Below are 13876 nucleotides of genomic sequence, written 5' to 3' on the forward strand. Positions count from 1 at the left end.
AACCGAGAGGTGAGTAGACATGATGCATGTGGGAAAACTTCAAGTATCATGGGTCTGATAGGAACTGGAATGTATAATTTTTTAGACTCAAGTCAGATAAGTCCTTCTCCAAGAAGTCCTCCTGAATTCCTAGAGAAGGAGGGATTCACTCTTTTTTTTTTTTTAACTGCCCCTGTACCTATTATCAGCTTCTATTATTGTATTTGTCACATAGCACTGCAAACATTTAAAATATGTGCATTTCCCTGATAGACTGGGAGCTTGTTGAGAGCAGAGAGCTAGTGTCTTTTTCACCTTTGTTTAGTAAACTGCATACACACTAGAACAGAGTAGGTGCTTACTGACTGCACAATTCTCCCTTGGAGAATATGAAGATGATGTTCTCCCTCCCAGAGCCAAGTTGAGGGACAGATTATCTCTATATTCATTACAGTTAGGGGCCCTCTAAAATCTTTCTTGCATTTTTTTAATGCAGATATTTCTACCTAATCATAGGAATATATACATACATGCACATGTGTGTCTTAGATATATACTGGAAGAATTTATATCCAATTTATCAGTGACTTTTTCTGGGGAGAGGGATGGGAAGTGGGCATTGGGAGACTATTTTGGGACCACTGAATGTGACTCCACAATGTACACTGTACAATTCAGGAAGACTATTCATTTAGGAGTCTGTACTTTATAAATTTAAACAAAAAAATAAATAAAAAGGAAAAAAATTTTTTTTCCTGATTTTTTAAGTTTTTTTCAGAGTTTTTCTGTATTTCTCCAAAATATCTGAAAAATATATAGGCCTGGCTTTCATATTCAAAAACTGCTAAAGCTAGTGAATAGTGGACAATTTGAAAAATATTAAAAACTATAAAGGAGAAATAAAAATGATCCACATCTCACCAACCCCAAAATTTACAATTCACATTTTACTTAATAAGGTTTTTGACTTCAAATATTATATTTTTCTTCGAGTAATTTTGGATAATACAGAAATATACAAATAAAAAAATCATTTCATCACTCAGAGATCACCCACTGTTAACACTTTGTGCATTTTCTTGCAGCCTTTTCAATATTAGTTACAATCATACCTTCCATTTGGTGAGTGTTTAATTTGAGCCAGCCAATGTGCTGAGTGCTTGCCAGACCTCTCATTTAATTCCCACATAAGCCTGAGAGGTGGGAATTGTCAGCCCCATCTCAAAGAAAATACAAATTAACGTTAAGAAACTTGGAACATCTGTGATGTGAACCTAATGTTGTCTGAGTCCAACACTAATAATTTAATGATTACACTTTACTCCTTCAAAGTTGTGTGTGTGGTTAATTGCAGACACACACACACAGACACACTTGTATACACAGACGCACACAAGCTATGATCGCATTGTGCCTTCTACTTGGTCGTTTTTTAAAAAAAATTTGGTATTACATGGTGTGCATGTTACGAGGTCATGTAAAAATACTTTTAGAAATGTTTGGCAATGTTTAAAAGTTATATTCTAAGCAAATCAGTCTTGACTCTCAATTTTCCATTGACTGCTGTCCTCTGCCATTAGGCCTCCAGACCTGCTATGTATTCAATCCTCCTGATCCCGCCACTGGAGCTTTCCCCTGTTTTTCACTCCTTTATTTCTGCTTCCTCCTTAAACTGGGAGTAGGAAAAGCTGGGCAAGCTTTACTATTTGTACTTAGAAGCTCTCAGGAAACTAACTGCCAAAATGCCTGCATTTTATGACAGTACCTCATTTGGGCATTGCCCTGAAGTCTCAAATCGTTTCTTGTGTGTGTGTGTGTGTGTGTGTGTGTCGCGCGTGCATGTGTGTGCTTCATGTGAGTAACTTTGGCTGAGAAGGCATTTTCAAAATGGAGAAATTAATGGACAGGTTAAGCAATCAGGATAGTATAAAATATTCAGCAAGAATTGCAACAGACATTTAGGGCATAGGGCACAAAACCTTTAGTACACTGCAAACTGTTCACAACAAAGTGGAACAGATCACTTCGGGTTTTCTTAGCTCTGACATGTTATTCATGTATATTGTGAATTCCCAGAGAGACCCAGAGTACCTAGGGCTTCCCAAACTTACTTGACCTGTTGGAACACAGGCAGCTTTCTTGGATAACTAGCATTCTGAAGTACATGGTTTGAGAAATACTAATCTATAGGTTTTCTAGATCATGTTAATTCACTAATTTAATTTTATTCATAGCTAATTAGGTCCTGGCTACTCAAAGTATGGTCTGTGGACCAGTAGCCTCTGCTTCCTCTAGGAGCTCCTTAGAAATACAATACCTGTGTTCTACCTCCCCGTCTTTCCCCACACAGACAGATTTAGAATCTGCATTTTAGTAAGATCGACAGGTCACACACAGGCATATTAAAGTTAGAGACAGACACACTGCTGGTAAGGACACAAAAGTTGTTAATAATGTAGAAGTCACCACACAAAGTTCAATTTCATAAAGTGTATTTCATACAAATATTTAAGGTAATGTATGATAAAAACAGGAAGTGAAAAATGTAGTTGGACACTGCTTTCTCAAAATGCTGGCCATTTCCTCAGAGGGTGTATTTTGGTGTCGGCTCAACAAGGATCTCAAACAACTGCGAGCCCACAGCTTTCTGAGTCCTTTTTCTTGTCCTTTTTAGGAGAGGGTGCAGTCCCATAGCATGTCCACATTTGGAACTGGTGTGATATGCAGCCACATCAAATCAGCTAATAGCGCTAGGTGGCTAGGCCCCTGGAGAGGGGTTTCAGCTGGGAACACACAGCTAAAGCCCCTTTAATGGCCCAGTCAGCTGTCAGGGCTGTAAACACACTTCTTCCCATTCAGAGCCATTTGCCCCTCTCTGTGACCTCTCATGGCTCTCGGACCCTAGCCACGTGGCCCAGATGGCATAATCCGTCAGGCCAAAGCAGGTGATAGTAGGGCTTGCTGTTAGGTAATCAGTGACTATAATTAGCTGGGGTGGAAGGGATAATGGGACCAACTGCAGAGCTGGCGGGGAGGGGGCTGGGGCCAGGGGAAGCCCTGGATGGATGGAGGACCCGTAGGAGGGAGGCTTGCTACCTCCCCTCCTCGTTCCTCCTTTCCCCTCCCTCCTTCTCCCTCTAATGTTATGTTTTCTAGCACATGGAGTATGTGCGTGCTGGGGGCTTCATCCACAATGAGGAAGGTCGGGATTGAGCACTGGCAATTCACTGAGTTGTGTGGCAGCTCTGATCAATTTTATTTCATAGAAGCTGTTCCAGAAATCTATGGTGCTTTGCTAATTAGTTGAGTACGAGGACCCTGTGGGAGTAAGGGTGGTGGGGGGCATGCTGTCAAGGATTAGAACTTGATTCCAGGGAGTCAGACACACTGGCATTCAGACCCTGGCTCTGCTGTCACCAGCCAGGTGAGCTCAGACTGGCGTAGTAGCCTCTCTGTGTCTCTGACAATAGCAGTCCCAGTGCTCAACTTCCGGGCATGTTTACTTCCGGGCCAAGTAAACATGGCCATCAGCACTGCCTGAAACGTGCCTGATCTATAGCAGGTACTCTGAAAATATCATTTTTTTTCTCCTTTCTTTCTTGATAGGTACGGTTTTCAATATGATATTAATGATATGGAAATAAGCAACCAAAAAAATCGCTATTAACAGGTCTTAGAAGGTGTCTTTGATAATAGGTGAAACTCAGTTATGTTTATCAAAAAGAGATTGACAGGTGGCTGGGTGTGCTGACTCACACCTGTAATCCCAGCACTTTGGGAGGCTGAGGTAGGTAGATTGCTTGAGGTTAGGAGTTCAAGACCAGCTTGACCAACATGGTGAAACCCTGCCTCTACTAAAAATAAAAAAAATTAGCTGGGCGGGGTGGCGCGTGCCTGTAGTCCCAGCTACTCTGGAGGCTGAGGCAGAAGAATCACTTGAACCCGGGAGGCGGAGGTTGCAGTGAGCTGAGATCTCACCACTGCACTCAAGCCTGGGCAACAAAGCAAGACTCTGTCTCAAAAAAAAAAAAAAGAGATTGTCAGCTGGCTTTGTTTGTAACTTTTATCAGGAGAACTGCCCCTTCATTTTCTAAACAAAAGTGAAAGAGATAGGGCAGTCTATGAGTAAACATTGAAGCCTTGTGTGTTTGTTCCCCTGGCCACAGATGATGGATGTTCTGGAACAGAGCATGCATTGTGGAGTGCACTGGAAACACTGTTGAGGCTTGTCCACTTCTGTTTCATTGAAGGTCTAACTTCTCCTGTCATATAGCATCGTATCTTCTTAGAATTGTTTTCTCCTTTCCTCTCCTCCTTTAATAAAATAGATACATTATATATATAATAGATAAATAAAACATATTTATATATAAATAGCAGTAAGCAACTTATATATCCAGCTATGAATATATATATATCCCTAGAGATGGAAAAAGAAAATAAAAACCATCTATAGTTTCAGAAATAACCAGTTAACACTTTGGTTTATATTCAGTAATATCCTTCTGGGCACAGATACTACTTTTTTATCAAAATGAGTCCTATTTTCTCACTCAGGATATGCCCCCACCTCCCCTAATGTATTCAATCTTATTCCCTGTCAGTAGGTACATTTCTATAACATCATTTAAAGTTTCTTTTGTGTAATGGCTTACAGGCTCTTAATGGGCAGAAGCGTACCAGTCTTTCTTCCTCACTTTTTTTTTCAATTGAGATAATTCACATACCCTAAAATTCACCCCTTTGAAGTGTACCATTTAGTAGTTTTTAGTCTTTCACAGGGTTGTGTAATTCTGTTACAGAATTTCAGAACATTTCCTATTCATTTGAGGTAACTCCCTATTCTCTGCTCCCACCAACCCCTAGTAATGTTAACTAGAGTACTGTTACGATGCCATGAGCTATTGACTCAACTCTTCATAGTCGAATATGTAAGTTGCTTACAGCTCTTTATTATTTCAAACAATACTATAATGATCAGTCTGTACAACTATGGTCCAATTACACTATATTTTTGAGCTGTCAAGGTTAATACACATATACTGTTTAAATGTGAAAAGGAGTGTTACATTTGGGATCATGTGGCTTTGGGAAAATTGAGAATTAAATCTCTAAATCTGCAGAATGTTAAACATTGGAGATTACCCAAGGAAAATACTCAAAAAGACTTAAGCGATAACAAAAGTGGTCATTGCAAAATTGCTTTTGCAAATACGACCTGTGGAGTTTGCCAGATGTTTGAAGTTACGAAATTATACTACTCTGTAGTTTCACAGTAGAGGTTAATTCCTCACTCCACCCCTTGAGAGACAGTCAAAATTGTGTTTTCTGTCTCTCCGAACAACATAAGGACCTGGTAGAGAGAGGGGTATGAGGTGGAACCAATTCTGTTTATAATTTTTAGGACTGATTTTGACAGTATGACTTAAAAAATATATATTAATCTGATATAAAAAATCTGGTAATTACATTTAAAATCCCTGTATACCTTTCCACACAGACTCTACTTAAACATTCATTCCAATAATAATTATTATTATAATATTTTGCTTGAATTGGAGGATTATGAGACTATGAGACCCAGATGTTGTGCTAAGTATTTCGTATGCATTATTTCATTCCACAGCCTTGCAAAATCTATTAGATTGTTTAAAAAATGGATAAGTTTACAAAAAGTAAATGATGTAACAAGCTCCTCATGGTGTCAGCCTGGCACGTCTATTGTCCCTTAGTCATTTATCCCTTCCCAGTGCCTGACTCACTGCCCTGCTGTCTGCCCCACCTCACCTCTGTCTTCACCTGAGAATCATACCAGAAACAGGCCGGGCTGAGCCTTAGTGGAGACAGCATCATTTGAGTCTCGGTACTACCACTTACCATGCCCCACCTTAGGCAAGTTATTGGGCGACTCTATGGCTCAGTTTCCCCATCTGTACAATGAAGATAAGAGTATCTACTTTATCCATTTGTGGTGCCAGCTAAATAATTTTATGACATGAAGCTGAGAAGTGTGTAAGCACTTACTTGCTATGGCAGGGTTGATCCAGCCTTGAGGTGAGAGCACCAACCCTCTCCCCAGAGATAGTTACAGAAGAGATCTCAGTGATCAGCCGTCTCCCTGCTATCTTTTTACATTTGGGAAACCCAGGGGCTGCAGAGAGGAAGTGAGTATCAAAAATCACATTGCTTGTCAGCAGCAGAATCTTTCTAGTGATTCTCAAAAGTGATCTGTTTGGTTCCTGTTTGCATTCCTCCAAAGCAAAGACTGTAGTGGCTTTATAAGCGTCTGAGAGCAGTGCTGTATTTCTGTACTCTTGCTCCCAGGGTTCCCTTATTTAGTCTTTGCTCTAATACATAGCTCAGGGATTACTGTACTCCCTTGCATTGTCCCAGCACTGGGGTTGACTGTGTGTTTAATCCCCACTGACAACCAGGCACTGTACCCTCAGTACATTCTAACAAATGCCCTATGAGAGAAACCAACACTTAGTCATTTTGCAGATGTGGAAATGAAGGCAGAAATAATAAGCTGTGCCCAAGGTTACCCAGCTATGAAACGAATAGAACTTAGGAAAATTGCATCGTTATCAAGAGCTCTGACCTTGGCAAGTTTCTAAGCCCATTTGTCTCCTTGCTTTCTGTAAAATGGAGTAATAAGAGTATCTGCCCTAAGAGGAGGTGGTAAAGATTATTAATGCTTGTACAGTGCTTGGAAGAATGCCTGGCACATAGTATGAGCTCAATAAATGTCAGCCTTAAACACAACAAACAAACCAAACTGCTTCCAAAGCTTGTATTCTTTCTTCAACCCCGCCATGCCTCACAAGGAATCAGGGAATCGAATTCATACTTAGAAACTTGGAGCAAGATTAAATATTGCGAGGCGTTGGAGAGTGTGACCTAGTTAGAAAGCACACTCACTCACATACACACGCACATAGCTACTTTTCATAGGTGGTAAGAGCCAGAGAAAATCCAATTACAGATGAGTCAATCGATTAAAAAGAAAGGGAGCAGAATAAAGGAAAGAATGTTGGAGAGACACAGAACCAAATTACAACCGGATAATAGAATTAAGGGTCTGTAGAAGAAACTGGGAGAAATAATAAAGGGATATAGGCTGGAGACGCTTTCACAGCTCTGTAATGATTTGATTCTTTCTGGGGCCCTAGACTCCAAAGAGCGGTGATGGGGCCAACGCCCCAAACAAGTGGGTGGATCAGAAAGAGCCGGAATAGTGTTTGGCAAATCGTATTTTGTGGAGCAATGAACCACGTGTGGCATGGGGAAGAAGAGGATCGTGTTTGGGTTAAACAGACGCTCCTAGTTAAGGGTGAGAGCCCCGGGCCCAATACAAGCAGGCTTTGATTAGCAAAGGTATAGCCTTGTTCCAAAATACTGTTTGCTAAGACATTCTTCCTTTGTTTTCAAAGAAACATGTCTTTGTTAAATAGGATTACTCTCTTGCATATACCTAAGTCAAAGCCAAACACATGCACTTTTAATTTTACTTTCCATTGGCGGGAGGGGTGGGGGAAGATGACAGCAAGGTGGGGTTGTTAATTCAGCACCAACCTCTACAGCTGTGTCTATTATTGGTGGGCTCTAGAATAACATCCGTTTCTACGTATTTATGGAAAGGCGTCCTTAACTAGGCCACATAAAGAGCGAGCGCATCTATAAATAAATTAAGGAGGCTGCGAGGCGCGGGCGGCTGCCCCTCTGCTGCGGTCTCGCAGGCCCTGCCGCGCAGCTGTCGTCTTTGTGCCCGGCTTTGCGCGCTCCATTGTGGAAGCGATTACCCCGGCCCCGGGCGGCGCGTGCGGGGGCGGGGCGCGCCTTCTCCGCCGGCGGCTGGGGATTGGCTCCGAGGCGAGGCTGGGCTGCTTCGCGGCTTGGGCTGGTCTTGCTGGGATGCGAGATTCTGGTCTGTGACTTGACTGGCGCAGGTGACCTGGCGGCGGTCATTTCCTGGGAGCCAGCTGCACCCACCCAGGCTCAGGCTGGGCTGGGCTAACAGATGGTGGCGTTGGGGATGGGCCTAGGGTGGGGCAGGGGGAGGACAGTACAAAACGACGGGAATAAGAAAATGACTGAATAGACAAGATTAAACAGGTCAAAGCTTCGGTAGGGAGGATAAGGAGGAGGGAAACTTTTTTTCAAAGCTTGGGAGCGCAATCCTTTCTTTCCACCTTAGGATGAGTGCCCCTCCTGGGCACCTTCTTCCGGGACAGGAGTGAAGAATCTGAGTTCTACTTGCAGGTGGAGATTCAAAAGAATAAAACAAAGTCAATCCTTTTCAGAGAAATGAGGCAAGGAGCTTCTATTTGCTTGGCAATCATTTCTGGGTTTTGTAAGACTCTTGTCTTGAACAGGATCTCGTTACTCAAAGTGTGGTCCCTGGACCTGCACCAACAGCATCTCTTGTCCAAAAAGCAGATTCAGGGCCCACAGAGAAACCGAGTCAGAACCTGCTGGTTTATAGGATCTTCTGGAGGTTCCTGTGTACATTGCCTTTGAAAAAGCTCTGGTCCACAGCACTGATTCTTAACCCCAGCTGAAGTTATGGGTTGAATTGTGTTCTTTATGATGTTGAAGTACTAATCCCCAGCACCTGTGAATGTGACCTTATTTGGAAATAGGGTCTTTACAAATGATCAAGTTAAGATGAGGCCATTAGAATGGATGAACCCAAATCCAACCTGACTGTGTTCATATGAAGAGGGGAAACTGAGACACAGAGACAGACATGAACACAGGGAGGATCTAATGTCAAGATGAAGGCAGAGATCAGGGTAATGCATCTTCAAGACAAGGAAAGCTAAAGATGGATGGGAACCACCAGGTGCTAGGAGGGAGGCGTGGAACAGATTTTCCCTTATGGCCTTCAGAAGGAACCAACCCTCCCTACACTTTGGTCTCCCACTTCTAAGTTCCAGAACTGGAAGACAACATGTTTCTGTTGTTTAAATCACCTTGTTTGTGATACTTTGTTAAAACAGCACTCGCAAACTAATACACCTCGGTACTCCTAAGAATAACCCAGGTTTCTGAGCTCCATCTGAAATGTTTGCAATCAGAATACTCAGGATTGGAGCCAATGGAACTGCATTTTTCTAAATATCCCTTGGGCAATTCTAAGGTAGTTGGGAGATTGGGAACCAGTGAGCCCGTCTCCTTTTCTTTGCAGCGTGGTGAAGGAAGAGAGTTAGAGCTGAGGCAGGCGATGTAAGATCTGCTCTTCTTGCTATGTGACCTTGGGTAAGTCATTGCTTCTCTGTGTCTACTCAGTGTTCACTTCAGCCTTACAGTGTTCTCCCTAAATCCAGATGCTTGCACTCACCAGCCTCCTGGGGAACTTCTAGTGATGGGGACTCATCACTGGATGGGGCATCCCAATCTATCATGGAAAGTTTGAACTGCTTAGAGAAATCTTTAAAGTAAAAATCTGCTGTGATTATATCCATAATAAAGGTGAGGAAACATGCCTGGAGAGGTTAAGTAGCTTGCCCAAGGCCATACCATCAGTATGGGACCGACTGTAGATTGAATGCAGGCAGCTGCCAGAACCTATCCTCCTGACCACTTGTAATACCCAGACTGACAAAAGTTTATAAAAGGCTACCACATTGGTGGCTCAAACAAGACTCCTTCCAACCCTGGGAGACAGACACCCAGCATCCATCTCTGACCCTCACACCTGGATGGTGTGGGTGGGGATATAGTTGGAGGTATGAAGCTGGGGGAGGCATCCTGTGAACCCTGGGCATGGAATTTGCCATGTGTGCAATCTAGAACCTAAATGAGTTGGATGGGGAGGCAGGGTATGAATTTGATTCTTGTGTCCGGGCCTGTTCCTGACCCTAACTCCCTCAGTGACCTGGGGCAGCTTTCCCTTGCTCTGTGAACCTAAATGAGTTGGATGGGGAGGCCAGGGTATGAATTTGATTCTTGTGTCAGGGCCTGTTCCTGACCCTAACTCCCTCAGTGTTCACACCTGTGAGACGGGGCTAATAGACTCTACTTTTCCTATCTAGTAGCTGTCTTGAGGGGCTCCAGTGAGAATGCAGACAGGAATATGCCTTGTGAGTCACAAATATGATACAGCTTGGCATGAGAAGAGAACTTAGTTACCTCCATGAAAAGACCTCTCCTCACTAGGGGAACTCTGGCAATTGCTACTCCTGACCAACCATTTCTGCTTATTTTCCACCAAGGCATTTCCTTCGGAGCTTGGGCAGAAGTGGGGTATGGAGAGGAGAATTAGTCAGGGGTGAGGTCTTGTAGGAAGCAGTAAGTTCAAGAATATACTGCCCCACTTCCAGAACACACTCCTCCATAGACTTGATCTCCAAAATCAAAGACAGTCTTCCCCCTCCCTTCCAATAGATTATACCTGAGCTGCATTTTCTAAGGGTGAATCTGTTTGTTCCTTCTTTCCCTTAGAATTCTAGATGTCCCTCATCTCCTCCCCACCTCCATACACCTCCACTAATGGGCAGGACCTGGTTCACTCGTCAGAGTCCAAAATTCCCAATAGTATTATGATTCCCAGTCCCAGTTTTCTCACTGATGTTTTTTATTCATTCATTCCTCCAATATATGCCCTTGGTGTTTACTCTGTCCTAGATGCTGTGTGGGTACTAGGAATATCAAGTGGATTAAGATGAGCTCCTTGCTCCAGGAACTTACAAGCAATCTAATCTTAAAGCTGCACCTAAGTCATGTCGGTTCTCAAGGCTGTCTCTGCTTACAGGCCTCACAATCAACTTTCTCCTTTCCCTTGCAGTGTGGTGGGGAAGGAAGAGAGAGCTGAGGCAGATGATGTAAGATCTGCTCTTATTTCCTGCTGTGTGACCTTGGGTACATCATAACCTCTCTGTGCCTGCAAATTCAACTGCAAAATTAGATCAGCAATAAATATATAAGATTCAGTGAGAGTTTTCTATGAGCCAGCCACTATTATCAGTGCTTTTACTTATGTCAACAGTTAACAGCTTTAGGGGGTAAATGTTATTAATGTCTCTGTTTTACAGATGAAGTAACTGGGGCACAGAGAAGTTAATTTATCAGGAATCACAAAACGAATTGCTTGCAGGATCAAGAGTCAAGCCCAGGCTCTGGCTCTGGAACCCAGGTCCCTAACCCTTTGTATTAACCTGCTCTCATAGGCTACTCACTACTCCAATTTACCTTAGGAGGTCTGTGAATAGTCATAACTACGCTAATGAGCCCTTAGAGAAGGGGAAAAAGGAGGAGAAGGAGAAACAATTCCCTTTTTGGTAAAGAGTTCTGAAATTTCTGATAGGGTCTTAACTTTTTCTCAAACAGTTTTTTCTTATTAAGTTGCACATACCGCACAAGGCTTCTATAATAGGGAAAAATAAGAGGGAGATGTAGAGGAAATAAGGATGAAATATTTCCCATTTTAGGAACTTTGGGGAACAAACATTGAATATGCAGGTTATGTACTAGACATCGTGCTGAATACTCTCACATGAACGTTATCGATGGATAGAGTGATGATATAATCCTACACACTACAGAGGTATTCATATGCCAATTTTGCAGATGAGGACATGGAGGATTAGAGAGGTGACTTGCCTTGTTCGGGGATAGTTAGTGGCAGAGCCTGGATTTTACCCAAGGAAAGTCTGATTGCCAAGCCAATGTTCTTATATCTGTGGGGGGAAAACCTCTGCGAGAGCCGAGGCAAGGATCTGAAGCCTCAGCCTGTTCTCAGATAAACATAGAATTAGAAAAGAATTAGAGAAACATAGTTATTCATATATATATATATATATATATATATATATATAAAATGAAATAATCATAGCTATTCATATGTAATCACAAATATATACATCTATATAATCACATAATTTTTAATCTTACTAATAATTCTCAGGTCAAGAAGTATGGGACTGAAGTGGCTTTGGAAAAGAGGTGACCCTAAGGCAAGATGCTCTAAGTCCTCTCACACTTGCATAAGGGCTGCCGGAGGACGCCTTGGCTGTGTGACCGTGTCAGTGCTGTGAAAGCACCTGCTGTTTAGCCAGCTAGGAAAAGAGATGTCCAAGATGGCCGAGACGTCTCCTTCCTCGGGGGAGTGAGGAGAAAACTCTGCTTCACCAAGCTCTTGTGGTAAGCCTGACGGCTGTCAGGGAAGCCCACAGACGTCTGGGAACTTAATTGTCTCTGTGTGATGCTGTGCTTCAGTGGTCACGTTCCATGTCAGCTTTCAAGTTCTGCTTCTGCACCAGGTTCCTCTTTTTCTTAGAAGATAAGAATTAGAAACAAATCTTAGTGACCTTGTTATTGCTTGACAAGTATGAAGAAAGTGCTGACGCCTTAGGTTTTCTCCTCACCTCGGCTTCTTCCAAGTCTTGGGCCCCTGTCTCCAAGACAAGTCATTTAGCTGACCCTATCACTGACCATTACCTCATCCTACCTGCCCTGCTCCCTGCTTTGTACTCAATAAAAGTCAGAGCACCCAGGCATTCGGGGCCACTGCTGGTCTCTGCACTTTTGTAGCAGTGGACCCCGGGGCCCAAACTCTCTTTTCTCTATCTCTGTGTCTTGTGTCTTTATTTCCGCAGCTTCTTGTCTCCACACCAGCAGAGAGGGACTCATGGGACCCTGTAGGGCTGGACCCTACAATATCTCTCTTAGTTCTTGGACAGACAGGAATTAGCAAGTCTCCTGTGTAGCTGAAGTTCAGTCTTTTCTCTCCTTCCTTCTTTCATTTATTAGTAATTTTTAGAGCAATTTATGTGTACTATTAATCCATGGATAATTCATTGAAAAGAATTCCACAATCCTAGCTTTTAGGGAGCTGTATGGTGTGTGTGTGTGTGTGTGTGTGTGTCTGTGTGTGTGTGTAGTTGTTTATACGTTATATATATAGTTATTTATATGTTTTATATTTATATATATTTATTTTGTATAAAGGCTTGATAACTCTCATAAGGGATAAGCTGTTGATCAGACGGAGCCAAAGAAGGCTCTAGTCTTGGGTTGAATACTAAATTTCATGTGATGTTACCAAGTCATATCTTTTATTTAATATACTTTATTTTTTAGAGGCGTTTTAGGTTCACAGCAAATTTGAAAGGAAGGTACAGAGGTTTCCCATATCTCCTCTGCCCCCACAAAACCACAGCTACTCAGCTGTTAACATCCCTCGCCAGAGTGACACATTTGCTACAACTGATGAACCTACGCTGATGTATCATAATCAACTAAAGTTCATAGTTTACTTTAATATTTGTTCAATTTTTGGCTTTTTTCTCAATAGTTTCTGGGGAACAGGAGGTGTTTGGTTGCATGGATAAGTTCTTCAGGTGTAATTTCTGAGACTTTTGTGCACCCATCACCTGAGCAGTGTACCCTGCATCCAATGTGTAGTCTTTTTCCCTCACCACCCGCCTACCCTTTCCTGCAAGTCCCCAGAATCCGTTATATTATTCTTGTGCCTTTGCATCCTCATAGTTTAGGGAGTCATAGTTTTAAATTATTACATAATTTTATCTTCTGTAAGATGCAAGATTTACCCAAGGAATCACAACTTCAAGTGAGAACTCTGGTGCCCGAAGGAGAGGCTCATCCTGTCTCTCTCAATCTCCCTTCCAGTTTGTTAAAATCTGGATTGGAGTGCTGTTTCCTGTGTCAAGCCAACTTGATTTGTATAACCCAAAAGTCAGGGCAGCAAAGTCAGGGGAGCTGTCTCTTTCTAACTTCAGGATCTCACAGGAATAGGTACATTAAAAACAGGGTTATTCCCAGTTCTCTTTGTTGTGTAAACAGATTGGCTCTTCGCTAATATGTTCTGTGGGAATAGTTCTAAGATACCACAGGTGACAAATCATAATTAGAATGATGTGTGTGAAGTTAATGT

The 13876-nt window shown here is 42.4% G+C and overlaps 1 protein-coding gene across 9 annotated transcripts in view; it reads left to right on the forward strand.

Moving 5' to 3' along the window:
* The window catches only part of LOC103792108 (uncharacterized), a 342458-nt gene that overhangs the window by 98127 nt on the left and 230455 nt on the right, over positions 1-13876 (forward strand). For 8 of the 9 annotated variants that reach the window (XR_013533196.1, XM_078367508.1, XM_078367503.1 and 5 more), the window contains one exon: positions 11888-12548. The exons of the other annotated variant lie outside the window; for it this stretch is intronic. The gene's annotated coding sequence lies outside the window, so the exon portion shown is untranslated. Of the gene's footprint in view, positions 1-11887; positions 12549-13876 lie in introns of those variants that run through there. 9 annotated transcript variants of the gene reach the window in all.

The sequence above is a fragment of the Callithrix jacchus genome, chromosome 3, assembly GCF_049354715.1.
Source record: "Callithrix jacchus isolate 240 chromosome 3, calJac240_pri, whole genome shotgun sequence".
In the NCBI taxonomy this organism is placed as follows: Eukaryota; Metazoa; Chordata; class Mammalia; order Primates; family Cebidae; genus Callithrix; species Callithrix jacchus.